General features: G+C 38.9%; 1 protein-coding gene and 1 long non-coding RNA gene across 3 annotated transcripts in view; both read right to left on the bottom strand.

The window, feature by feature from the left end:
• Window positions 1-17,427, bottom strand: part of LOC122681329 — a 34,678-nt gene extending 17,251 nt beyond the window's left edge. Inside the window, exon 1 of the long non-coding RNA XR_006336938.1 lies at window positions 16,333-17,427. This is a non-coding gene — a long non-coding RNA (uncharacterized LOC122681329). The remainder of the gene's footprint in view (window positions 1-16,332) is intronic.
• The window catches only part of PLXDC2 (plexin domain containing 2), a 421,899-nt gene that overhangs the window by 386,120 nt on the left and 10,066 nt on the right, over window positions 1-25,713 (bottom strand). The window lies entirely within an intron of this gene.

Below are 25,713 nucleotides of genomic sequence, written 5' to 3'. Positions count from 1 at the left end.
CTTCAACAGCTGACATCTCCCTAACAAATGTATTGAAAATACCCAAATTCTGGAGGAAAACATAGGCAAATTAAAATACTCTAATAATGACCCATTGGCCAAGGGTTCATTGATTCAAACTGAATAAATACTACTTTTGCACGTCTATTGCTGTGGCTATTGTTTGGCCTACACACTTCTTTAGAACTTAAGGTTGCCCAGCCCTTGAAAGGAATGAAGAAGAGGCACAGATCTAAAATACAACATCTCTGATGTCTTTGTCAATTTCCTGTGTGAAACCTGAATTATGATACAATATGTCTTGAGCCACAGATAAAAACTTTCCAAATTAGAAAAAGAACCTTCTAACAATTGTGACGAGAGATGATTATTCCCTAATAAACACTGAAGGAAATGAGAACTGCCCCTCTGTACTATTTCCAGATATCTTCTGGAAGTGTTGAGTAGAATATTTAAGTGAATGATTCTTAGCCAAAAGAAAAGGACACAAAAATGAGTGACTAACTCCTATCTTAAGTTCTAATTAGGAGCATGAATTATCTGATCCCTTAAATTGACTGTGTGCAGGCTATACTTATAATATTAATACAGGCTTTAAAAACTGGGTAGGTTATGATTCTAAAGTTAAGAGAGACAGATTTAGTTCTAGCCAATCTTTGCTTTCTCCTGACACTGAAATATAAGAACTGTATGATTTTAATTACACTCTGAAAACTGAAATAACAAATAAGTGACTCCCTATTCTGGTAAAGATCTGCCGGCTCTGTAACTTGCTAGCTGTAGGACTTTGGGCAAGTAACTTAATATGTGAATTCTTTATTTCTCTTAACGCAAATTAAGTAATCTATAGTTAGTAGTGAGTCTAATGAAATGATCCATGTAAAATGAATGCCCTGATGTGTGGCATATAGTAAATACTTAATAAATTGTGTTTTAAAAAGTGTTAGCCACAGTAGAAATCCAATTTGCACAGTCCTAGTTATTTTGTACATGTCTATTTTTCCTGATTGATTTTCAATGAGGAAATGATTCAGCAATTATTCTTTTTTTATTTTCATCACTTGAAGAAGGTAATTAAATGTATTTAAGAATAATAATGAAATAAGAAGTAAGGGAAAATTAAAAATTTTCAAAACTGTCAGAATTTCGGTACACGCTGTTTTCATTTCCCTTTTTCATGTATGCCTGGAATCATGAACTGTGGAGGAAAGCAGACAAAGAGGGTGAAATGCCAGAGCAGAGTTGTCAGGGCCAGAAGAGACAAGGATGTAAGAGATGGATGAGCACTGACACCGCACAAAGCCCTAGTCCTCCCTGAGCTCCCAGTGATGGACCAGCGGCGCTTGAACTTCACGTGGATGCTCAGTACAGTTCTCAGCGCCCAACTCTGCTTCCAACTTCATCACAGATCATCAAGTTGGCAGATAACGATGTTTGTCCAACCTGATTTCACGTCAAGGATATACTGACACATGGTGTGAATGGGTGTTTGTGTAAAGTTTCAATTATTGGGTATCTTTAACAAAAATGATAGTATTTTTTACTATAATTTTCTCATGCTAGAGACCCCAAAGTAAGATTCTGGTTAAAAGTGTGATTAAAAAAAAAAAAAGACATTTCTGCTAAAGAAAAAAAATCACTAAATGATGTGTATAACACTTGTGAGAAATATACAGTTCACAAAAAAGACTGTGCTACCAGGACCAAACATAGTAATTTGACAAAACACCTTCAAATAATAAAATCTGATATGTCCAATTTTTACATAGCATGCTATACTGAGTGGCATTTTTTAATTGATTTTTTAAAATTTATTTAGGTTTTAACTGAAGGATAATTCCTTTACAGAATTTTGTTGTTTTCTGTCAAACATCAACAAGAATCAGTCATAGGTACATTCATGTCCCCACCCTTCCGAAGTCCCATCCCACCGTTCTAGATTGTTACAGAGCCCCTGTTTGAGTTCCCTGAGTCATAGAGCAAACTCCCACTGGCTATCTATTTTACACATGGAATTGTAAGTTTCCATGATACTCTCCATCCATCTTACTCTCTCCCTCCTCCCCTCCCCCATGTCCATAAGTCTGTTTTCTATGTCTGTTTCTCCATTACTACCCTGAAAATAATTTCATCAGTACCATCTTTCTAGATTCCATATACATGCATTAGTATACAATATTTATATTTCTCTTTCTGACTTACTTCACTCTGTATAATAGGCTCTAGATTCATCCACCTCATTAGAACTGACTCAAATGTGTTCCTTTTTATGACTGAGTCATACTTCATTGTATACATATGTACCATGGCTTCTTTATCCACTCATTTGTTGACGGACATCTAGGTTGCTTCCATGTTCTAGCTACTGTAAATAGTGCAACAATGCATATCGGGGTTCTGTGTCTTTTTCAATTTTGGTTTCCTCAGGGTATATGCCTAGTAGTGAAATTGCTGGGTCATATGGTGCTTTTATTCCTAGTTTTTTTAAGGAATCTCCATACCGTCTTTCATAGTGGCTGTATCAATTTACATTCCCACCAGCAATGCAAGAGGGTTCCCTTTTCTCCACACCCTCTCCAGCATTTATTGTTTGTAGACTTTCTGATGAGGGCCATTCTGACTGGTGTGAGGTGGTATCTCACTGTAGTTTTGACTTGCATTTCTCTAATAATGAGCGATGTTGAGCATCTTTCCATGTGTTTGTTAGCCATCTGTATGTCTTCTTTGGAGAAATGTCTGTTTAGGTCTTTTCCCCACTCTTTGATTGGGTTGTTTGTTTCTCTGGTATTGAGTTGTATGAGCTGCTTATATATCTTGGAAATTAATTCTTTGCCCATTTTTTTCCTTTGCTATTATTTTCTCCCATTGTGAGGGCTGTCTTTTCACCTTATTTATAGTTTCCTTTGCTGTGAGAAGTGACATTTTTGAGCACTTGGGTTTATTATAGGCACTAAACCAAAACTTTTGATTAACTCATTTAATACTGTGGGTTTTATAAAAGAAGAAACTATGACTTAAAAAGTTCAAGAAAATTTCTTAAAGTTATATGAGGCAGAATAAGGACTCAGATCTGGGTCTGTTTGATTCCATAAACATAAATATCTAACAAGACTTAGTAAAGAATATTCTTTTCAAGAACTTCAAAGGCCAATAGTTGATAATAATTTGAAATGACATCAGACGTTTCATTGGCCTGATGAGTCTGTTACATCAGTTAACTCAGACCAAAAACATAAAATGGTATTTGAGCTTTAATTATGTGTGTATTTGTATATTGCTGTCAGAAATGTCATTTCTACTAATACAGATGAAAAATTATACTCAACAAATATTTACAGGGTATTTGCCCAGTAGTGGGATTGCTTTGCTGGGTCATATGGTATTTTTATTCCTAGTTTTTTAAGGAATTTCCATACTGTTCTCCCTAGTGGCTGTATCAGTTTACATTCCCACCAATAGTGCAAGAGGGTTCCCTTTTCTCCACATGCTCTCCAGCTCTATAATACAGGGAGCCCAGCCTGGCAGTCTATGGTGACCTAGAGGGGTGAGAAGAGGGAGGGGAGGGAGGCTTAAGAGAGAGGGAATACATGTATAATTATGGCTGATTTGCACTGTTGTATGGCAGAAACCAACACAACATTGTAAAGCAATTTTCCTCCAATTAAAAAATAAATTAAAAAAAACAAATGTTTACTCTATGAACTAGACAGAATTCAAAGCTTATTGGATACATTCATGAATGAAACCAAGATCCCTGCCCTTACAGAGTTTGCATTTTAGTTCCATTACATTTTAATCTATCTATAGTAATAACAAAACACCCAGAAAAAAAGAGAAAAAAAATTCAGTCATGTCCAACTCTTCGTGACTGTAGCCCACCAGGCTTCTCCTTCTATGGGATTTTCCAGGCAAGAGTACTGGAGTGGGTTGCCATTTCCTTCTCCAGGGGATCTTCTCTACCTAGGGATCAAACCGAGGTCTCCTGCATTGAAGGCAGACGCTTTACCCTCTGAGCCACCAGGGAAATCAAGGGGATGCCTAATCCTGCAGGTGCTTCTGGGAGGGGGAAGTACAGAGGAGTCAAAGCCCTAAATTTAGAGTGAGTTTTGATCAAAGAGAAACAAAAGATGGGAGAATCCAGGAAACAAACTGATCCAGATAAAAATCTGTTCCAAGACATCATAGTTTCAGACAACCCCTCAGGCACAACTTGTGGGACTAAGCATCCAGCTATGTTTTCTTGTGAAATTGTGGCCACTTCAGCAACACTGTTTATTGGGCTGTCTGCTTTCATTTCTCACTTTCCTTCGACCCACTCTGGCTTTCTAGGGATTGCACATCCCTCAAAAAAGCAGTAACAAAACAGCTCAAGCTCAGTATTCTACACACCCCCCACTAAGAAACTAAAAAGAAAAAGGGGAAAGGGAGAGGAACAGAAACAGAAGGAAAAGATAAAATTGTTACAGCAAAGTAGTAAAATCTAATTACACAATGTCCGCTTCTGAAAAGTTCTTGGAATTCAGATAACAAAGGACTCTGCATTGAATACCTTGTCCAATCTTTTAGACTTTAAAATGGAGCTCTTATTTTCTGACTTTTCTGTATCTGTTGCCTTTATGGAGCACTTGAAAACACACACACATCACACAGTAGTCAAATAAATTGCTTTTTTGAATGGGGTCCAAGATTCAAATTACTGTGATTAGTTCACATCTATAAAATTGATAAAAAGTCTTTTCACTCTCAGCCTGGTGATGATTACATTGTTTGCTTTATTGTGCCAGCCCAAGACTACGACTGAGTTAGAAACTATCACAACAATATAAGGAGATCAAAAAATATTCTTAATAATCCAGACTCTTTTGCTTAATAATTGACTCATGGTAATTCACTCACCTTAGAAGGGCCTTTTGATACATACTATTCTGCAGTCTAAACAAAATAAAAAACACACTCATAAAAACACAGGTTCTCATTATCTGGCAGGTACAAGTAGTGTCCATTTTACTGAATATATGTTTTGAGGTTTGGATTCTCCTTCATTTCCATATTATAATTCCACAGACTTTAGATGAATTATAAAATGTAACAACATTACCAGGGCTAAAAAACTTTTGTCTCCAAAATCTATTTTTATTTCTTACTTTTCAATGATTTATCCTATTTTTCACTGGCTCTAGACTAAATCTTAAAGTTTAATGCATGAAAGAACCACGTGGGAATCTTTTTCCAGAGTAGATTCTGTTTTAGTAGGCCTGGGGAGATTTCAAATTTCTAAAAATCTCTCAAGTGAGCCTGATGCTCCTTAAAAGCATCCTAAAAATTCCAAGTAGAAATATTTTGATTCAGGTCAGCTAAGCAACTCTGTGTTGAGCTTTTATTATGGGAGAGGCCCTAGGCTGTGATGTCACATGATTCTTAATGGATGATGACAGGGGAGTAAGGGAAAATCAGTCCTTTGTTTGGAACATGACCAACTCTGGCAAGGATAATAGTTCTCCACTGATGTTCCAAAACACAGCACTATAAAATACCATTACTTATAACAATTATCAGTGTCATAAAATATTTTGTTTGTGTGTCTATCTTTGTTTATTGTGAAATCATTTATTTTTGAAAACTTGCAAAAACAAGAAATAGGTCTTCTTGCTCTCTGACTCTTCTAGGTTACATACCTGAATGCTTCATATATTGCAAGCACTAATCAAATGTTTGTTAAGCCAAATTGAAGGCAGCCTGCTCCAGTGCTCTGCCTGGAGAAGTCAATGGATAGAGGAGCCTGGTGGGCTATGGGATCCATGGGATCCCGAAAGAGTCAGACACGACTGAGCAACTAAACAAGAGGGCTGGCTACCCCAGAACAAGATACCCCTCCTCTAGATTCAACAGCAAAGCACTTGAACTTCAAGCAGAATTCACTTGTCATTTAGCTCTAGGGTCTAGGTTTGCCATTCAGTCAAAAATTCTGAGTAAGACACCATTTGCTTTCTGGTCAGTTGCTCAAAGGTTCATTAAAATTCATGTCTTTCCTAAACTGTAGTATATAGAATATTTTTAAATGCATATTTTGGTGCCCTGATAAAGAATTTAACAGATAGTAATTCAAATGCAGATTATTTGCTTTAGAATCTCTCAGGATGGGGTTGGTAAGTAGTGGTCTTGTAGGAACTGATTAGACTGGTCTTTCATGATTAAATATCCATGAGATATTAATCTTTTAAGCAAATTTGCTTTCTACTTTGCCGTTTAATTATAATACCCTGTAAAAGAGAAAAGGTTCAAAAGTTTCAGGACACAGCATCTATAAACAACTCAGCTGACTTCTCACTGAAAATTTTTAAGCAGGGAGATTTTTACTAAAGGAAAAATTAGTACTTACGTACTCTAAATTACTGTGTGGGAAAATACATATTCAATTTTTTTTTCCTTATTCAAAGAGTGTGTGTGTGTGTCTGAGGAAATCTGTCAGCCAGGCAGGTGCAGTTTTCTTCTAGGTAAGATAAGGGGTATTTCTAATTCAACGACCCAGAGCAAGAAAATTGACAAGGAAAGCAGTTATTGTCCATGCTTAGTGAGGTTAGCACTAACCTCCTCAGTGGGGTTAGCACTAACCTCCTCAGTGGGGTTAGCACTAACCTCCTCAGTGGGGTTAGCACTAAGCATAATACTCCTCTTCTGTGCTCAAAATTAATGAAAGTTGCTGAAGTGGGACGTCAATTATTGATACTACTTTAGGTCTATCAGATTACTCTAACATAATTTAGGGAGAAAGTACAAGTAACTTAGAGAACTATGTTTAATACTCCCAAAGACTGCTTGGCCTGGGCTGTCCCCACTGCCCAGTTCTCCAGGCAAAGCAGCCCTCACAGAAATCTGGAAAACTATTTTCTTGTGTACTGTCTCCCACTCTTAGGTGCTTATTTCACTTCAGACTTCTTGAACGTCAGAATAATCTATCCCACACACTGGGAAAGGATAACACATGTAATATTATATCAGACTTCATTTTGTAGAATTGTTGCTGTTTAACTGCTAATTATATCCAACTCTTTGCAACCCTGCGGACTGTAGCCTGACAGGCTCCTCTGTCCATAGACTTTCCCAGGTAAGAATACTGGTGTGGGTTGCCATGCCCTCCTCCAGGGGATCTTCCCAACCCAGGGATCAAACCCACGTCTCTAATATCTCCTGCACTGGCAGGTGGGTGGGTTCTTTATCACTGAGCCACCATTGTAGAATTAGGTTTTCATTAAAAATATTTATGACTCTGTGTGTGTGTGTGTGTGTGTGTGTATGAGAGTATTTGTTTATATACATGTATGCTAATTTATATCAGTAAGTCTATCACATGGGAAAGAAAAATGCATTTGGATTATTTTATTGTATTTGTATTTGTTTATTTCCTTTATCTGCAATAAACATGTTTCTATTGTAATAGACTATTTTTCACTTAAAATATGATACATGTGTGTATATGCATTGAAAAACTTATAAATTCCACAAATCACTATATTTAAATAAAAATGCATGGACTCCTAAGGATCATAAAGGAGTGAAAATCTGCATAAATATATGTGATGAGATATCAAAAAGGCATTAGTAGGAATTCCTTCTTCATATGATAAAAATCTTAATTACCATTTAGAGTTTAAAACTTTTGTCCCATTACTTAAGACTAAAACAATGAAGTGAAACAGTCTTTTCTGAAAGCTTCGTTTCATGGGATGGAGAGTGAGTTTATTAAAAACTCTGCCATCCTCTTCTTCCCTTCAAAACCCTTTGAGGCAAACAGAATCATTTCAATAAATTCAGGTGCAGCCACAAAGAATAGCCTGTGGGTGCAACAGGGAGAGGAAAGACTGCAATCCTAGTAGGTACTTCATGGAAACATTCGAAATTCATCTTAATCTGCGTTAAAGGTGTTTGGAAATTCAAATTAAAAAAACAACAGTTATCTCTATTCAGTACTTTGACTAAGCACTTCTAATCCATTTTTGTTTGCTATTTCACAGCAGTGTTTCAGGTGGGCTCTTCCTCAACCCAAACTAAAACAGTATTCAAGAACTAGGAAGAGGGTTTATAAACATCCTTGTTAGACAACAAGCCTTGTTGGAAGCCTACATAGTACAAAACCCAGCTGGGAAACTGAGAGAAGTCACCAATCAAAGATGTAGCTCCTCTCTTGGAAGAATTTGCAATTCACTTGAGGGATTCGATGTAGGAACAGAAGACAACAAATGCCTATGGAAATGATCCATTCCACAGAGAAAGTCTGAGAAAGCTTCCAGGACTTAGGTGCGTCTTGAGATTGATTTTAACAGCAGCCACAGAACTGGATTAAGGAAGAAGGAAAGCAATATTTTCTAGGTGAGTCAGTACACACAGAGGAAGTTGGCGAAGACAGATCGATTTCCCACATAAAATGGGATCCCACTGGGTCTGAGACAATTTTATTCTAACCCAAGCGTTCAACGACTTTGCATTTGATAAATATATCAGAGATATAGTTCTGCTGGTTAGGTGCACAGATTTAATTGTGAAACAGTCTGGATCCCAGTTACTGCTGCTCACTAATTGTGTAACCTTGGGAAAATTTCTCTCCATAAACATCCATTACTTCATCATTAAAATGAAGCTAATTATAGACTTTCTGTTACGGGGTTGTTCTGAGAACAGGATAATACATGTAAAGTACTTGGCACACACCATGATACTATTCAGAGCACAGTGAATGCTGGCTGTAGTTAGAGTTGTTGTTGTTTGGTCGTTAAGTCGTGTCTGACTCTGTGCAACCCCATGGACTGTAGCCCGCCAGACACCTCTGTCCATGGGATTTCCCAGACAAGAATACTGGAGTGGGTCGCCATTTCCTTCTCCAGGGGATCTTCCCGACTCAGGGATTGAACCCTCGTCTCCTGCATTGGAGGTGAGTTCTTTACCACTGAGGCACCTGGGATGCTGTTGGACTGAAATAAATTAAGTTCAGGACTCAGGAAATGAGAGGGTTGTTTCCTAAAGGAAAGATAAGTTTAAGCAGTGATTCTCAAACTTGAGTATCTATCAGAATTGCCTGGAGGGCTTGTTAAGTCACAGCTTGCTGGTGCCCACTCAAGTTTCCAATCCAGTAGACCTAGGGTGGGGGGAAACTGAGACTCCACACTTCTAGTAAGTTCTCAGGTGATGCTATGCTCCTCACTTTGGGAACCACTGAGTTAAGACATGTACAACAGGCAGGCATTTTTCACCTGAGAAATCACTTGTCTGTGTGATTCTCCACGTGTTCCATAGGTCTGTACAAAGACCAAAGTGGTACTTCTGAATCTCTGGGATGTGTGCTCCATTTATTTATAATGGTTACTCAGAATATTTTTTTTTTGCCGTGTATGAAAATCTGCTATTTGAAATAACCTGAACTCTACCTGGGCTTCCCTGGTGGCTCAGAGGTAAAGAATCTACCTGTGATACAGAAGACACAGGAGACCTGGGTTCAATCCTTGGGTGGGGAAGATCCCCTGGAGAAGGGCATGGCAACCCACTCCAGTATTCTTGACTGAAGAATCCCATGGACAAAGGAACCTGGTGGGCTATAGTCCATAGAATCCCAAAGAGTCAGACACGACAGAAGCAACTGAGCAGGAACTACCTGGGGCCAAAAAGAGAGCTTGTACATTGAAATATCTGGTGCAAAAAGCTGTAAAACATCTTATTATTTTCGGTAAGGACTTGAACTAGAATGGAACAAGTAGTGTTAGTTGCTCAGTTGTATCCGACTCTTCGTGATCCCACGGACTGTAAAATGGAACAAAATGACCCTTAAATTCTTTTTGCGAGGATATCTGTCACACTTCTCAAACGACCACTGGATACCAAGTCAGTGATGTGCCTAAGAATGTTGCCTCAGAGACTCTTCTCTCTTCTTCCCTTTTCCCCACACTGTGTGTCTTGACATTATTTCCCTGAAGACTAAGGGAGTCTCCCTGAAGATTTTTGTTGTTGCTTAGTCACTAAGTTGTGTCCGACTCTTTTGTGACCCCATGGACTGGAGCTCAGCATGCTCCTCTGTCCATGGGATTTTCCTGGCAGGAATACTGGAGTGGGGAAGGAGAAGGTGGGATGAATGGAGAGAGTAGCATGGAAATATATACACTACCATATATAAAACAGATAGCCAGTGGGAATGTGCTGGCAGGGAACTCAAACAGGGGCTCTGTGACAACCGAGATGGGTGGGATGGGGTAGGAGGTGGGAGGGAGATTCAAGAGGGAGGGGACATAGCTATACTTATGGCTCCTCGATGTTGATGTATGGCAGAAACCAACACAATATTGTGCATCAATTAACCTTTAATTAAAAATAAAAAATTTTAAAAAGAAAAGAGAAGGGATACTGGAGTGGATTGCCATTTCCTTCTCCTGGGGATCTTCCCGACCGAGGGATCAAACCCATGTCTCTTGCATTGAGAGGTAGATTCTTTACTGCTGAGCCACCATGGAAGCCCCTCTCTGAAAACGTTTTGGGAGATGAAGGAATCCTGCCATTCGGGGCTTATTATGAACACAACCAAAAACCTCAATTATGTTTTTGTGGACAAAAACTGCTCCCAGTAAGGTTTATTCCTATAAAGAGAGCTATTATATATGAAGAAAAGATGATTAGAGTGTTTCATATCACTAGCACTGTTTTTTGAAAGCTAAAAGGCTCAAGGAGAAGTTGATGCAGTAAAACTTATTTTTTGCCCTGGATCTGGATTCAAACACTTCACAAAGCTGCCATTTCCCCCTTCCACTCTTGTCTTCTAAGGCAAAAATATTGAGTCACAAGAAAATAAAGAAGAAAGATAATTAATGCTTTTTTTCCTTTCATTTTCTCCTCCTCCTCCCCTAAAAATAGCTTTCCTGCTACTACCAGATCCAAGTTATTCACCTTTGGCACAAGCACCACATTTATATTTACTCATTAGGGTGGTTGCCATGGCTACCTGGAGGTACCTAGCAAGAAGTGAGAGGTCTGACTCATAAAATCTAGTGCAGCTTGGTAAAGTTTTGGTGTGGTCATAACATTATGGAAATAAGAGAACTGACTTAAAAGAATTAAATAAATGGCCTTCGGAGATGGAGCCCTATTGGCTTGGTAACTACCGACCTGGTGCTACTTACTGAGAACTGTTTACTGCAGGGCTTGGCTCTATGATTGACAAGCAGGAAAAGAGTTCCCACAGGTTCCAGCAAACACCTGTTCTCCTCTTGGCAAGGGTTTAAAATTACACTTCACTGCCTGCTGACAATAAATTGCCCCGATTCTACACAGCTTGGCTTAACATTTCATCTGACAAGAAGTCACCATAATTGCTTCTCCAAAGGTGTAGCAAAAAATAAATCCTACACATTTATTAGGATCTATCGGGCACCTGTGAGAGCCTTGTGTTATGTCACACCTGGTGAGAGATCCAGAACTGGCACAAGGGCCTTCTTAGAGAACGTCAAAGACAGAGAGGTGAAGTGCCATGGCCCCAAGTGAAGAGTGGAAGGCTCACCAAAGAGAAGCACGTCTAGGACCAGTGGTCTTGCTAAGCGAGAACTTGCAAGTATGTCCCAGTAAGTTCCTATCAGACATAAGAATAAATCAAAGCGAGACATTTCCTGGCACAATTAGATTCTGAAAATATTGAAAGAAAACAAATCTGGGATTATGTTTGTAGTTTTAATATCCAGAACTTTGAATTTTGGAGATAATAAATGACCTTGTACGTGACCTTACAACAATATAGAAAATCCCACATTTCTATAACCTTTGGGAAGGAAGATCCTCCTCTATCTGTGAGTGTCGGTAGTTAATAGTTGGTCATTTCACTGAGTCAAAGCTAGTTGTGCATAGCCTTGGATAGCACCCATGAAAATAATTCCCCTTTCCCCCCTCATCTTCTAAGGCAAGATGTTAGTAATTTTGTTAGCAATTTTGACTGGAAGTCTCTATTCACATGGCTAGAAAACTTTGGTTTGAGAATAAATTTACCAGATAAGCTTGATGTTAATCCTATTTCATTCACCACTAAATAGCAGATTTATTCCTAAACAAACTGTGCTTTTGCTCTTCACAATCATGTAAAACACCCTAGAAGGGAGAAACTCAGGCAATTGATGTTGAGACCTCTGTCCTCTATGTAGACAATGGCATCTTCCTGCATTATTTGTTCTTTATTCACTTTCTCCCCACCTTTGTTTCCCATTTCTTTGTTTTCTAACATATCTTTCTCTCCTAGAAAATATCTTAATAAGAAGTCCTCAGCAGTATCCATGTTCTTATGAAGACATTTTGGACATAGCAGTAGTTGATTCTTTAAAATTCACAAGAAAATTTTCAAATATAGAGGAATAAAGTATTGAATAATTACCAATCGGGTCATCTCTAAGGTCTAGATTTCAGTCCATTTGATTTAAAGCCAGCATGTATGTTAGTTGAGGGCTTCCCTGGTGGCTCAGAGGTAAAGAATCCACTGGCCAACGCAGGAGCCGGTTTGACCCCTGGGTTGGAAAGATTCCCCTGGAGAAGAAAACGGCGAACACCCTCCAGTACTCTTGCCTGGGAAATCTCACGGACAGAGGAACCTGGCCAGCTACAGTCTGCAGGGGTGCAGAGAGTCAAACACAACTTAGCAAACATAAACACCAACAAAAGCACATTATTTAGTAAAGATGTTCATTATGCCATGACGTACACAGGTGGAAAAATAAAGCAGCTAAATGGTCAAGTTCAAGTAGGTAGAACAGAAGAGAAATCAAGAGAGAACAAGGCTGCTGGGGGCTGTAATTGTCAGGAAACTATTATGATGGAGGAGGGGTGGGATATGGGTAAATTTAGCTGAACTCTGAAAAATAATCCCAGCATGTAAACCTGCTACTATAGGCCTGTGGTTATTTTAGAGGCCTCAAACTAAAGCATCATAAGATGCCCTTAAGTCACATCTCCTCTCTGTAAGAATACATAAATTACTGTTAGAGAGTACTAAGTTTTCAAAATGACTTTGGAATCCTATCACAAATCTGAATCTGAAGATAGTCATCTGAAGATGTTGGCAAGTATTGTCATTTATCTTTCCTGCAAATGTCCAATGTACTATGCCAAGTGGTCTCCAATGTGGGGCATGGCAGATCATCCATTGGGGTGTCTTGTTCCTCTTAATTTCTATTTCGTTTCTCTTTTATAATGTATGCACTACTGTAACAGGACAGGCAAATAAGATATAAATAAGAAATGAGGAATACACATCACCAGCATTTGCTGAGCAAATGTCAGGCCCTCTGCTAATCACTTTACATGAAGTCATTTATTTAATCCTCAAAGTCACCCTATGAGGTAGGGTTTGTTATTGTTCCCATTTTATAAATGAGAAACATAAGGCACAGAACTTTGTGAGTCTAAGGTCAGTCAGTGGTGGAGCCAGAATGGAGCTTCCCAGGTGTGAGGGGTGAAGAATCCGCCTGCCAATACAGGAGACACAAGAGACTCAGGTTCCATCCTGGTTTGATCTCTGGGCCTGGAAGATCCCCTAGAGAAGGGAATGGCAACCCACTCCACTATCCTTGCCTGGAGAATCCCATAGACAGAGGGGCCTGGCGAGCTACAGTTTATGGGGTCATAAAGAATAAGACATGGCTGAGCACTGTATTGTACTAGAGCCAGAATAGATGGAATAAAGATGATAGATACATAAGGATTCTTTAAAAAAGAAAAAAAACACATCAAATTCTAATATTGGTCATTTTGGACCATTGAGTGATGGGCAAGATTTCTCCTCTGTGTACTGCTTTGTATTTTCTAAGATAGCTATAATAGAGATTGGTTTTATAACTCGGAAAAAGAAAAAGCACAAAATATTAAAACACTGTAATTTGGTGAGTCAAGGTGAAAAAACAAAAACAAAAAGAGAACACGGAGAAACAAGGTAGAAATGTATGTAACCTGGAAAATAAAGAATGATCATGATATAGTCTGTCATAATCCTCACAATCCAAACTGTGATGGTTAAATAAATGCAAACAAATTTTTTAAAACAAACAAAACCCTCCATTTGTGAAAGTGTGCTTTGGAAAAATAATTAAATTACTTTGAAAAAGATCTGATATTTTAAGAGAAGGGTTGGATAGCGGATGCTGTTATTTGGTACATCGAATCAAAAACATTCTAATGCACATTTTCTTTGAAATTGTGAAGAGAGAGGGAAAGAGATCAGTGCCTACTCTATATAGCTGAGGAAAATTATTTGCTTCATAAGGATTCCAGGCAAGTTTCTAGAATTAAATTGGTGGCAGTAATCATGTTGTTATTAGTGTAATTGCTTTCTGACATCTGTTTCCCTGTCACAATCAGTTCTTTGATAATAGCAATGACATGGATGGTATATATCTAATCAGTAATGCTCAGTGCTTCACCAAAATAAAAATGAAATTATATGTGCTCCTCGTCAAATTATTTTTGACCATAGATATTAAATATATATGAGATATAGTATTGTTATGAGAATAGCTCTTTCTCTCCTCTCAAAGTAATTTATTGTCAATGATTTTATGATGCCATATAAGTGAGAAGATCCTTTTTGATAGACTGGTGGGGCTGAGTTCGAATCAAGATCTGACTCCCTTGTCTTGACTGCCAATCAGCACCCCTCGTGGCTTCCCCTTGTGATCCAGACCAGCACGAGGTGGAGGAGACCTGTCTGCCCACCATGGGAGTGCCCACAGGCAGGACAGGAGAAGGAACTAGCAGCAGGCAAACCAATAGTCAGCTCTGCAGTGCACTCTTTCCCCCCAAAGCGCTATTGTTGAAAATGGAAGAACACACAGTCCCTTAACACCCAGGGTTAAAAGTAAATCAGTTCACAAGTACTGATGGAACTCAATGCCCATGTCCCTCCTTGCAAGGTACAGAGCAGTTGTCAGAGAAACAAGATTTACACAGGGAGCAAGTGAGCTGTGAAATGTAAAACTGATCAGCAGATTAACAGGTGTACCCAATACAAACAGGAACTCAGAGAAAAAGGCTAGGGAATGTGAGAAGATGGAAGCCATGAGTTGAGTTGCTTTATCATTCTAATATTTCAGTCTTTGCTCTAAGGATTAAGTAATTGATTAGGATTAAGTAATTGACTTAAGGCATCTGAACTTACAGGTCTCAGAATTGTTTCAAGACCTTCATTAGGTTAAGGAGTCTAACAAGCCGATCTGTCTTTTTTATTGGGACTTAAATATACTTGATTACAAATTTCCAAGGTGGTATTACTAGGGCTTCCCTGATAGCTCATTTGGTAAAGAATCTGCCTGCAATGCGGGAGACCTGGGTTCGATCCCTGGGTTGGGAAGATCCCCTGGAGAAGGGAAAGGCTAAATAAACTTGATTACAAATTTCCAATGCTGTATTTATTATCACATGTTAGAAAACATTACAAGGTTAACAAAAATATGTGAAATATGAAAAATTTGTGTTTTCATTATTTTATACATTAACAAAGCATTACATCATCTATTCTAGACACATTAGTGTGTATTTAGAGCCTGGAAGTTTTACTAAGAAAAAGTGACATAAATTCACTGACTTATAACTATTTTCTCTTCAAATACACGTGCTAGAAAAACTAAATGGTTTTATGCTAGTTATCTCTCACTAATATATTGTCAGATTAAGTGAACAAGAAATGTAAAAAACACAAAAAAATTAAAAGGAGAGGCCTGTGTTTCTGATTTACAGGAAAGCATATGACAAAGCCACTAATATAGACAATGATAAATGACCTAACAAGTTCAGTTACAAGCTGAAGGGTCACTGTGGATAGATGCATATTTATAATCACATTAGCATTTCTGCATGTCTTATGAAACAAAAATTTAATTAATTCTGCATTTTATCATTTTGGTCATTGTAATGCATTTCAAAGTCAAAATAGGATAGATATAATTTAAGAAAGCACAAACTAAGTAACTTTATGTATATATCCAGAAATGCCATTAGATTATCAGAATCCAACCAAAGGCCATGTTATTTTTCATCTTTTACTATCTTCCTCACTCATCACTTCCCAACCCCACTCTGAACCCCAAACACACACACACACACACACACTCTCTCTCTCTCTCTCTCTCTCTCAAGGCATGGAGCAATGTTCCAATTACAAAGAGAAACAAATTTACAATCTTTCCCAGGTCCTGTGGTGGTAAAGAATCCACCTGCCAAGCAGGAGATGCGGGTTCCATCCCTGGGTTGGGAAGAGGGAGGAAATGGCAACCCACTCCAGTACCCTTGCCTGGGAAATCCCATGGACAGAGGAGCCTGGTGGGCTACAGTCCGTGGGGTCGCAAAGAGTCAGACACGACTGAGCGACTGAGCACGCAATCTACAGCTAAGAGGGTTTTATTGCTCTTAACTTGTGTTCCTGTTTTTAATCAGCCTTTAATTAAGGCTGATTATTTTTTTCTTAACTTCAAGCTGGTCAGGAATGTCTTGCTGGGTAGCATGTTACAGATGATAACAATCAGTCCTTTTAAAGTTTTCTAACAATTTTATAAAACAACTGCTGATAAAACTCCAACTCACCTTGAAGGCAATATTGGAAGAAAATAAATACCTCTTTTATAAGAGTTTACTGTTTCCTAGGAGAGAGATCCAAAGTTTTTATGAGAAAGTATTTTGGTCTTATTTCCTTGGTTGCTTATACACAAATAAAGGTTAGAAAACTCATAGTTCACAATTATTTCCTGAGTACGTACTATGTGCTGGGCACTATTTTAATCACCATAAATATTCATCCATAAACAGGCATAAAAATGAACTACAGCAGGAAAAACAACTCCCTTTTCATAGTTTATTATTTTAATTCCTGGTCCCTATTGATAAAAGAACAATGAAGTCATTACTCCCATTTCCTTCAGGGTGTGATGCTGGCTTAAAAAAAATGCATGAAAACTAAATTAGCTATATTTTAAATGCCCTTTTCTCTAATGTACTTTATTTATCATGTTACAAACATTTTGCAGTCCAGGCTAAACTGATAAAATAAATGAAACATTCATTTTTCTTGTTGCTACTTCTTAAGGTGAAATTCTCTTTCCAACAAACTTTATTTCTAAGGTTTCATGGATTTGATGACTTCACGTAACACAAATGTGATATCATCCAGCCTTAATTAAATTTTTATTAGATGACCCAGCAATTTTCTTACATGTAACATAATAAAGGATTCCATGAGTCAAGCTGCATTTTGGGAGAACTGTGATCATTCCTCCATAGACAACATGGTTTACTATCTTTATAGAATATTATATTTATATGTAGCTTATTATATTTATATTCTCAATCTGCCCAGCTATCTACTGGCTTCTTCCCCATACCTATGTGTATGTGTGTGTGTGTATTTAGTTAGGTGTCCAACTCTTTGTGACCCCATGGGCTGTAGTCCACCAGGCTCCTCTGTCCATGGGATTTTCCAAGCAAGAATACTCGAGTGGGTTGTCATTTCCTCCTCTAAGGGATCTTCCCAACCCAGGGATCAAACCCACACCTCCTGCGTCTCCTGCCTTGGCAGGCAGATTCTTTACCACTGAGTCAGCTGGTAAGCACTGTAAACAGGTTCAAATTTCCCATCCTGGCAAAACCCTCTCTTGATAGTAAGTACTTCCTCCCCTTCAGTTCTTTCCCAGACATCCTTTTATTTTCTCTAAAGATTGTAGTTTCATCCAGATCACTAACTTCTCTTTCATCACGTATGAAATCTGGCAAAACTGGGCTCTCATTCATCCACCCAAGCTAAATTCTAACTGAATTCCCAGATGCCACTCCTTGCCAGTTCTAAAGACCTGCTTTCCTCAGACAGACTGGCCTCCCTCTTCAGGTAATTCCTCCTCATCCTCCCTCCTGAGCACCCTCCTCCATACATCCTTCCCAAACCACTTCTCTAGGACTCTGACCTTGACCCTCTGCTCTTCTCCGTCTTTTCACGCTTCTTCGCTGGTTTTCACTATCACTTACACATTGATGATTCAACATCTCAATCTCATCCGAGACCACCACCTGGCAGAGCTGGCATCTGTCTCCCCAGGAACGTCCCTTAACCACCTCAATACTCCACATGTCTAAAGCTGAACTCATCTGTCCCTTCCCTAAAGCACCTGGAGAATCTGGGAACTGGCTTAGACTTTCTCCTGTTACTGGAAGTCTTCGTCACCTTTCATCCTTATTAATCCAGTCATTTCTAAATCTGGTCTGTCTCCAGGTCTGCCCCTTCCATACCAATACTACCTTTCTGAGAGGCCCATCCGATGGCCAGCTGTCACCTGCAGGCAAGAATTCAACACCTTTCTATGACGGAGGAGACATTTCTTGGTCTTTCAACTGTCGCTCCCCACAGGTAATGGCAGATGCCAAAGAGCCTGCTGTTTCCTGCCTCCAGGCTATTCTCTGTGTTGGGAACATATTTCCATCTTCTCCACACTCCTAAATCTTACTCTTGCTTCAATTCAAGACTGAAATAGCTCCTCAAGGAAGTCTCCCTTGACCCTTTAACCTAAATCCTGTGGTCCTTTTTTCTAATCCACAGTGCATGATCAGAAGACCATGGGGTCCCCTCTCTTCCTCTCATCCATTTTCTTAGAATTATCTCTTTACCTTCCTATTTTTAATACTGCCCTGTAACTTCTACCTGGCAGGGACTATATTTTTTCTCTCTTTACAATACTTGGCACCTAGACTACAGCTAACAAATGTTTGTTGAATGAATAAATAATTCTGAGAAATAAACTTCATCAACACCAACGTAATGGCCTATTAATTTCAATGTAATTGATAATGTAAGACACATTTATGTGGCTATGTGAGAGGGATGGAACAATTCCTGTTCATACTGATCATCATACAATTAAGCCAATTTCTTCCAGTTAATAGGCTAATCCAATTGGATAATTTGGATATATTGAGAAGTTGTAATTACTTTTGATTATATGAGCAAACAATGTAATAGTAGTCATATATTAAAATGGGACCCTAGGCACTATACCCTAGAGTGCCACACACGGAGACATCGTATATGGGTTTGGTCCTCCAAGCCCACCCAGCTCTCTGTAGCAATTCTCTATCAGCCCCCCAACCCTGGCACTCCTGTTCCTCTGCCTGTTCCTGGCATTCCTGTTCCATACACCTTCACACGCACACACAGACTTCACATCGGCAAGCACATGCCCACACATGCTCTTAGTGACTTCTTCCTGTTCTCGGTCTAACCAGGGGCCTGCCTGCCCAGTCTGTTTAAACCTTGATGCTATCTCTTTACCATATCTGTTTTGCAAGGTTTCAAACAGAAAGGCCATGGATGGCCATTGCTCCTCCTTTTAATACTGACATTTTCCACAACACATTACCTCAACCCAGAACACCACCCTCTAAAGTCAGCAGCTACAGACACAGTAGTGTAGGTGACAGAAGCTGGAAGGAGTTTTTCCATGGTTCTCCAATAGCACCATGAGTGTGTTCACTTCTTCTACCCATGTACCTAGGACTGGTCTAACTAAAGCACCAAAGGCCTTCTGTAGTTCTGCAGAAAAATGCTAAATAGGAACTGCTCGGGGAACTCCGGATGTTTAAAGGGTTTTTATTCATTTCTTATTTTGACATTTCTCATCTTCCATTCACTGATGAAATCTCAGGATAGCTGTCAGGCTCTTACATATATACTGCTTACCTTTTCTGATAAATTCACTAAGATACACGTAGCATTTTGGATCTCTTTATACACAGAACATCACAATAAAATCCAACAAAGTTACCTGATCACCCAAGGGAGTTGTGTAATCTTATACAGCAGTTTATTTACCCCAGAAGCAAGTATGTCATTAGTAATAAGGTCAAAGAATTCTTTTCTTCCTACAAAGTAGATGACACAGCAGAATTTTATTTCATGTCCTCAGCACAGGCCAAAAAAAGAAAACCATTTCTGGGAGCTTCGTCTCATTTTATACAACATGAATCTGCTAAAAATGAATTATTTGAGTGTTCTTTTAATGTACGTTTTATCGGAATAATGTTCTTCAAATCCAAAGCTTGCCCTAGGCTATAGCTGAGTGAGGGCGAGGATTCTGAAAATGAGCGGTGCTTTGATTCTGGGACCTTGTCATGCAAGTCGGAGCCTGTTGGTGGGGCCTCTGCATGCCATTTGATGCTCATGTGGCCATCAAAAGCACTCACTGGCCTTAATTCTTCCTACACCTGCAAAAGTATTATTGCCTGTGATTACTACCCCAAAGATGATGGTTTAATCTCGGACAGTGTGAAACACGGATACCACAGTAGTTAATATCTTAAATTATTACTGAAAGCCTTTTCAGTTGGCTCACCATTCTGTGGAGAACTCCTTCCCTGGTTCCGCCCTACTCTTTCCCTCTTGTTTAGTTTTTCCCTTCACTTACTGCTTCCACACTTCCTTATATTAATATTTATATGGCAACCTTGCCAAACCTGCAGAGAACAGTAATGTTCAGTGCAGATAAGTAGCTTTGTTCCCACATTATAGATGAAGAAATGGAGGCTCCAGGAGTTAACATTTTTGCTCATGGTCACTCAACTGGTAAACTGTGAGCCAAGGCTGTCTGGCATCAGAAGCTTCCTTTAACAACCGTCCAGCAGTCAAATGCTGTCTTCCCAAAAGGCCTTCTCCCAACCCCGCCCCTGCCAAACCCTGGACAGGGTTCTTCTATGAGATTCATGCTATGTCTGTGCTTGTGTTTCCCTGTGGGTCACATTCCTTAAGAATAGAAACTAGTTTTTATTTATCTAAGAATAAAATATGAAATTAAATTGATTGAACAAACACATCTTCCAACTAAAATTATCTCACTGGAGGAAAGGCTGAACTAATATATGAAAACTGGGTGAACAGAACTTTTAAGTGGATTTCAATCATAACATGAAAATGTCATATATTTTAAGCACTCATCACACATAAATGTGTAGCATATGGCAGACCTCAACTTACATATAAGTTTCTTATGTATGTGAGATAGAAAGGCTAGGTTTCCAATTAACCTACAAGAGCTTATTTCACTTTTTAAAAAGGCATCGATCTATTTCATTTCTTTTTTTTCATTGATTACTTATTGAATGAGTGAATAGATAGAGGAATGAGTCAATGCATTTTAAAATTAGAAGTGAAACGGACTTTCATGGGTCTTTATTTAATACGTAAGTCAACCAAGTTTAAATTGAGAAGTTACTATGTGTTGGGTGCTATATTAGTATGTAATCTTACTATTTTTGTTTTCTTTTTAGATTTTTTAAATGGTCTAGAAAATCCCAATAAAAAAGAATTAAGCAAATAAAATGAATAAACCCTGGCTATGGATCAACTATTTTCTGCTTGATATTCATTTGCCTCTTTATCCTGGGTACAGATTAATGGCCTAAGAAAAGCTATGATGTATCATCCATTGAAGAGTTAAGATCTTCTTTCTACTGCCTGGAATGTATATCTAGACCCATAAGAAAAATAAAATAATAGGAACTGCAGGGAAAGTAAAAGAAAAACCCCAAATCAAATGTGAAGAAAGATTAGAAAAATAAGACTCAGGTAAGAGAATTTAATGTGCAGAAAGAGAAAGGGACAAAGAATTACTTAAGAAAACCAACAGGGAAAAATCTATTGCAGTTGCAACTTCAGACTCATCTGATAAATCTCACCTGATGTCTGAGCACTGAATTATTTTACCAGTCACTGAGAGAATGTTTCCCAAATGAACTTATTCAAAACTTCCATTTAACAAATATTTATCGAGTACCTTCTATATTCCAAACACTATGAAACGTGCTTTAAAAAAAAAAAACAGAAAACAAATGTGGTTCCTACTCTCATAGAGTTTACAGTCTAGTGGGAAAAACAGTCCTCAATCAAGTAATAACTCAAATAACGATATAACTGAAAACTTTGATGTATTTACTAAGATTCAGAGGCAAGCAATACATCTCAAGTAAAAACTGAAATTTCCTAACTTATGCTATCAGGAAGTCTAAAAGTCAGAGGGATCAGTCATGTCCAACTCTTTGCCATGGCCCACCAGTCACCTCTGTCCATGAAATTCTCTAGACAAGAATACCGGAGTGGGTAGCCATTCCCTTCTCCAGAGGATCTTCCTGACCCAGCTATCAAACCCTTATCTCCTGCACTGCAGGCAGATTCTTTACCATCTGAGCCACCAAGGACGCCTATCAGGAAGTCTATCTGTAGATGGCTTTAGATGTATATCTTCCCAATACAGCAACCCCCAGAATAACTTTTATAAAAAGACTCTCTCTTCCAGAATGTGCATGTAACATTTAGGCAAGGACTAATATGCCTGAAGTCCAAGATGAAAGGTTATTATGAGTATCCACCTTCGGGACATAAGCTGAACTATCTGGGGAAGCACAACATGATGACAAAAGACCCAAGTGAACAACACAGAGTCAGCAAGACGACCTTTCTAAATTGTGGTGACATGCTGCTTCCTGAAGACTGAACATCCCCAAGTAACGAGAAGGTACTGTTACTAGAAGAAGGGGGTAAGAGACACGTATCAGATGTTCACTCTATAAAATTAGTGTGACATAGTGGAAGGACTTTGGAGGAAGTATCTAGAAAAGCAATAAATAGAAAGATATGGTGAAAAAATGTGCTTGTAGAATAACAAATACAAGTTGTTAAATACATGAAGGATGCTGACCAAAACTTCACCAAGTGAATCACACTGAAAACCTTGGAAAGACTTGACTCACATCAGTGTGAGGTAACTCCCATTCTGGGTACAGATTGATGGCCCAGCAAAAGCTAAGATGTATGAAGCATTAAGAAATCTTTTAGGATCTTGTTGAAAAAATGTCTAATAAGTTGCCCAATGATTTGTATCTGGAACTCCTGTAAGTATATCATCTTAGAGCACATTTCCCAGTTTGCATCTTTAGCTTTGAAATACCTGGAAAGCTCTTCATGCAGATTTCATGGTTCAATCTCTAATTTCTATTTCATTCACAGTTTATCCATCTAAGCTTTTTAACCATGGCATTCTCTCAAGAGAAACAAATGAACCAATTTTAACATTTTACTAGACAATTCAAATTGTTGCATTATAAATCATGAAAGTATCCCTTTCTCTGTTCTTAGCTTACTGAGTGACTTGATTGTTCTTAAACCATCATGTGTGAATGAATTCTCAGTTCTTCACAAACATATATGACAAATTCCTTTACTCTGATGTCAATCTCTGGTTTGTCTACAGATTGTAATCACGGGTATTTAAATCCGAGGTGTCATGTGAAAGAAATTATGAGTGAGAAATTTTGCCCAAAGAAATATGTAGAAATAAGCTACAGACGAAACCCTTTGTCTGAGTGATAAATCTAAACAAATGAATTGACTCAGACAATAAAGAATCCACCTGCAATGCGGGAGACCTGAGTTCAATCCCTGGGTTGGAAAGATCCCCTGGAGGAGGGCATGGCAACCCACTCCCATATTCTTGCCTGGAGGATCCCCATGGACACGGGAGCCTGGCGTGCTGTGGTCGATGGGGTCACAAAGAGTTGGCCACGACTGAGCGACGAAGCACCCATTAATAGTACCATCATACAAAGCAGAACACTAACGAGACCCCTCCATCCTACAAATGTTCAATAGGGCTTCCTGTACTTGGAGCTGGTGAGGCAGTGGTGATCAGTACAGCCAGCCTCTCAGCCTGGGCGGCTCACAGTGATAAGTGACACCATGAGGGTGTGCGGAACACACTTTGGGGAGGGACTCCTCTCAGTCTTGGAGCTGGCGGAGAAACACTGAGGAATGAGTCACTGCTGCTGAAAATCCAGATGGAGCTGGGACCCGAAAGACAAATAGACGGGAAGAGAAGGAAAGGGAGCTTCAGGGAGAGGGAATGGCATGTGCTGCTTCGTGGGGAAAGAAAATGTGAGGATCCTGGGAGAGCAGGAGGTGACGAACTTGAACCTGGAGAAGTAAACCAGGATGGGTAATCGAGGCCTCTGACCTCTAGGGTGAGAGCCTGAGGAAGACAGGAAGGCATTTTCAGCAGAAGGGTGACACAGATTCGCATTTCAGAAAGATCTTTCCAGCTGCGGAATGAAGAAAGCATTCCAGCAGGATGAGGTTGGAGGGAAAGTGAGACACTACTGAAATGAACAAGGCTCGAATGGATGGTGCCTGCCAGAGCTAGGATAAGGGAACTGGGGATATGGAAAGGCCGTTGTAAGTCAAACATCACAGCTTGGTTTGCAAAAAATCACCGTCTCATTGGTTGTGCCTATTTTACAAACCGCTCTTCTAAAAACAGCTTGACCAAAACTAAGATTGCACAAATCTGGCTTCCTGTGTAAAGCTGTTTTGCAATGTGTAGACAATGAGACTATCATCCGCAAACGATGTTGAATCATGCTTGTTTTTAAAAAATATCTGAAATGAACAACAGATGTTAAAAAGATAATGAAGGCTAAATAACAAAGAAATAAAACAGCCTGCCCAGCCTGTCCATTTACTCCCTATTAAAAAATATCCAGATCAGCAGGCAGGGTTCAGAGCAATGGCCAGAGATAAACTGGGCTGAGAAGGAGGTGCAATTAGGATTTTCAAATTAAGCAAATTATAAACCTTTAATTTATTGTCTTACAGTCTAAATAAAATCATAAATTTACTATCTTTAAATGGAAGCAATTTATAAAGTGTACTCTCTTTCAATGTAAATCTGCCATGGAATTGATATTAATTAAAGAGCAAACATTAAGGAGAATCCTAAATCTAGAGGACTCTCATCAGAACTGATGCTTACAAAGCAGCAAATTTAAAGTCTTGCTTGGAACTGCTATGCTAATGAAGAGATAGGTTACTAAAATGACACTGAAAAAATGTTATTTCCATGAATTATTTGCCTGCCAGCCACCTCTCATTTGTGGCAGTTCCTAAAAAGTTAGGAATTAACATTCTTTTCTTTAGTTGAGTTGTTCATTTTAATCAACCTATGGTTTCCCCCTACTATTTCCCAAGAAACAATTAGATGTATGTTTAGTATCACAATGCGATCAGGAAAACAGCACTTACACTCAACCTAAGGACATTGTTTCAACTAAAAAAAGGTCACTTGCCAAATAGCCACTATTAACAATTTGTTATGTAGCACAGTGGTACCTGTTGTGGCATTTAGCTATTGTAGAAAATAAATTACATCGTTTCCAAGTTGTTTGACATTGAAATCTTACCAAATGACCCTGAGATATAAAGTGATTTCCATCAAAGTTCAATAGAGTTTTTAAAGAAACCTGAAAGTTTATTCTAAAATAGATATGAAAAAGCAAAGAGCCTTCCTTTGTTGTTATTTAGTCACTAACTTGTGTCTGACTCTTTGCAACCCCATAGACCACAGCCGCCAGGCTCCTCTGTCCATGGGATTTCCCAGGCAAGAATACTGGAATGGGTTGACATTTCCTTCTCCAGGGGATCTTCCTGACCCAGGGATTGAACCCGCGTCTCCTGGCAGGTGGATTTTTTACCACTGAGCCACCTGGGAAGTCGAAAAAGCCTTTAGGATAGCCAAGATGCTCCTGAAGATCAAGAACAAGGAGGACAGCTTTGTCCCACAAAGACTTGTTAAAAGCTAAAGTAATTAAGACTGTGGTATCTGCACAGGGATAATCACCAGGGTACCATGC

Source organism: Cervus elaphus, chromosome 23 (assembly GCF_910594005.1).
Source record: "Cervus elaphus chromosome 23, mCerEla1.1, whole genome shotgun sequence".
NCBI lineage: Eukaryota > Metazoa > Chordata > Mammalia > Artiodactyla > Cervidae > Cervus > Cervus elaphus.
The sequence above is the reverse complement of the archived record's forward strand: the minus strand, read 5'-3'. Positions and strand labels throughout refer to the sequence as shown.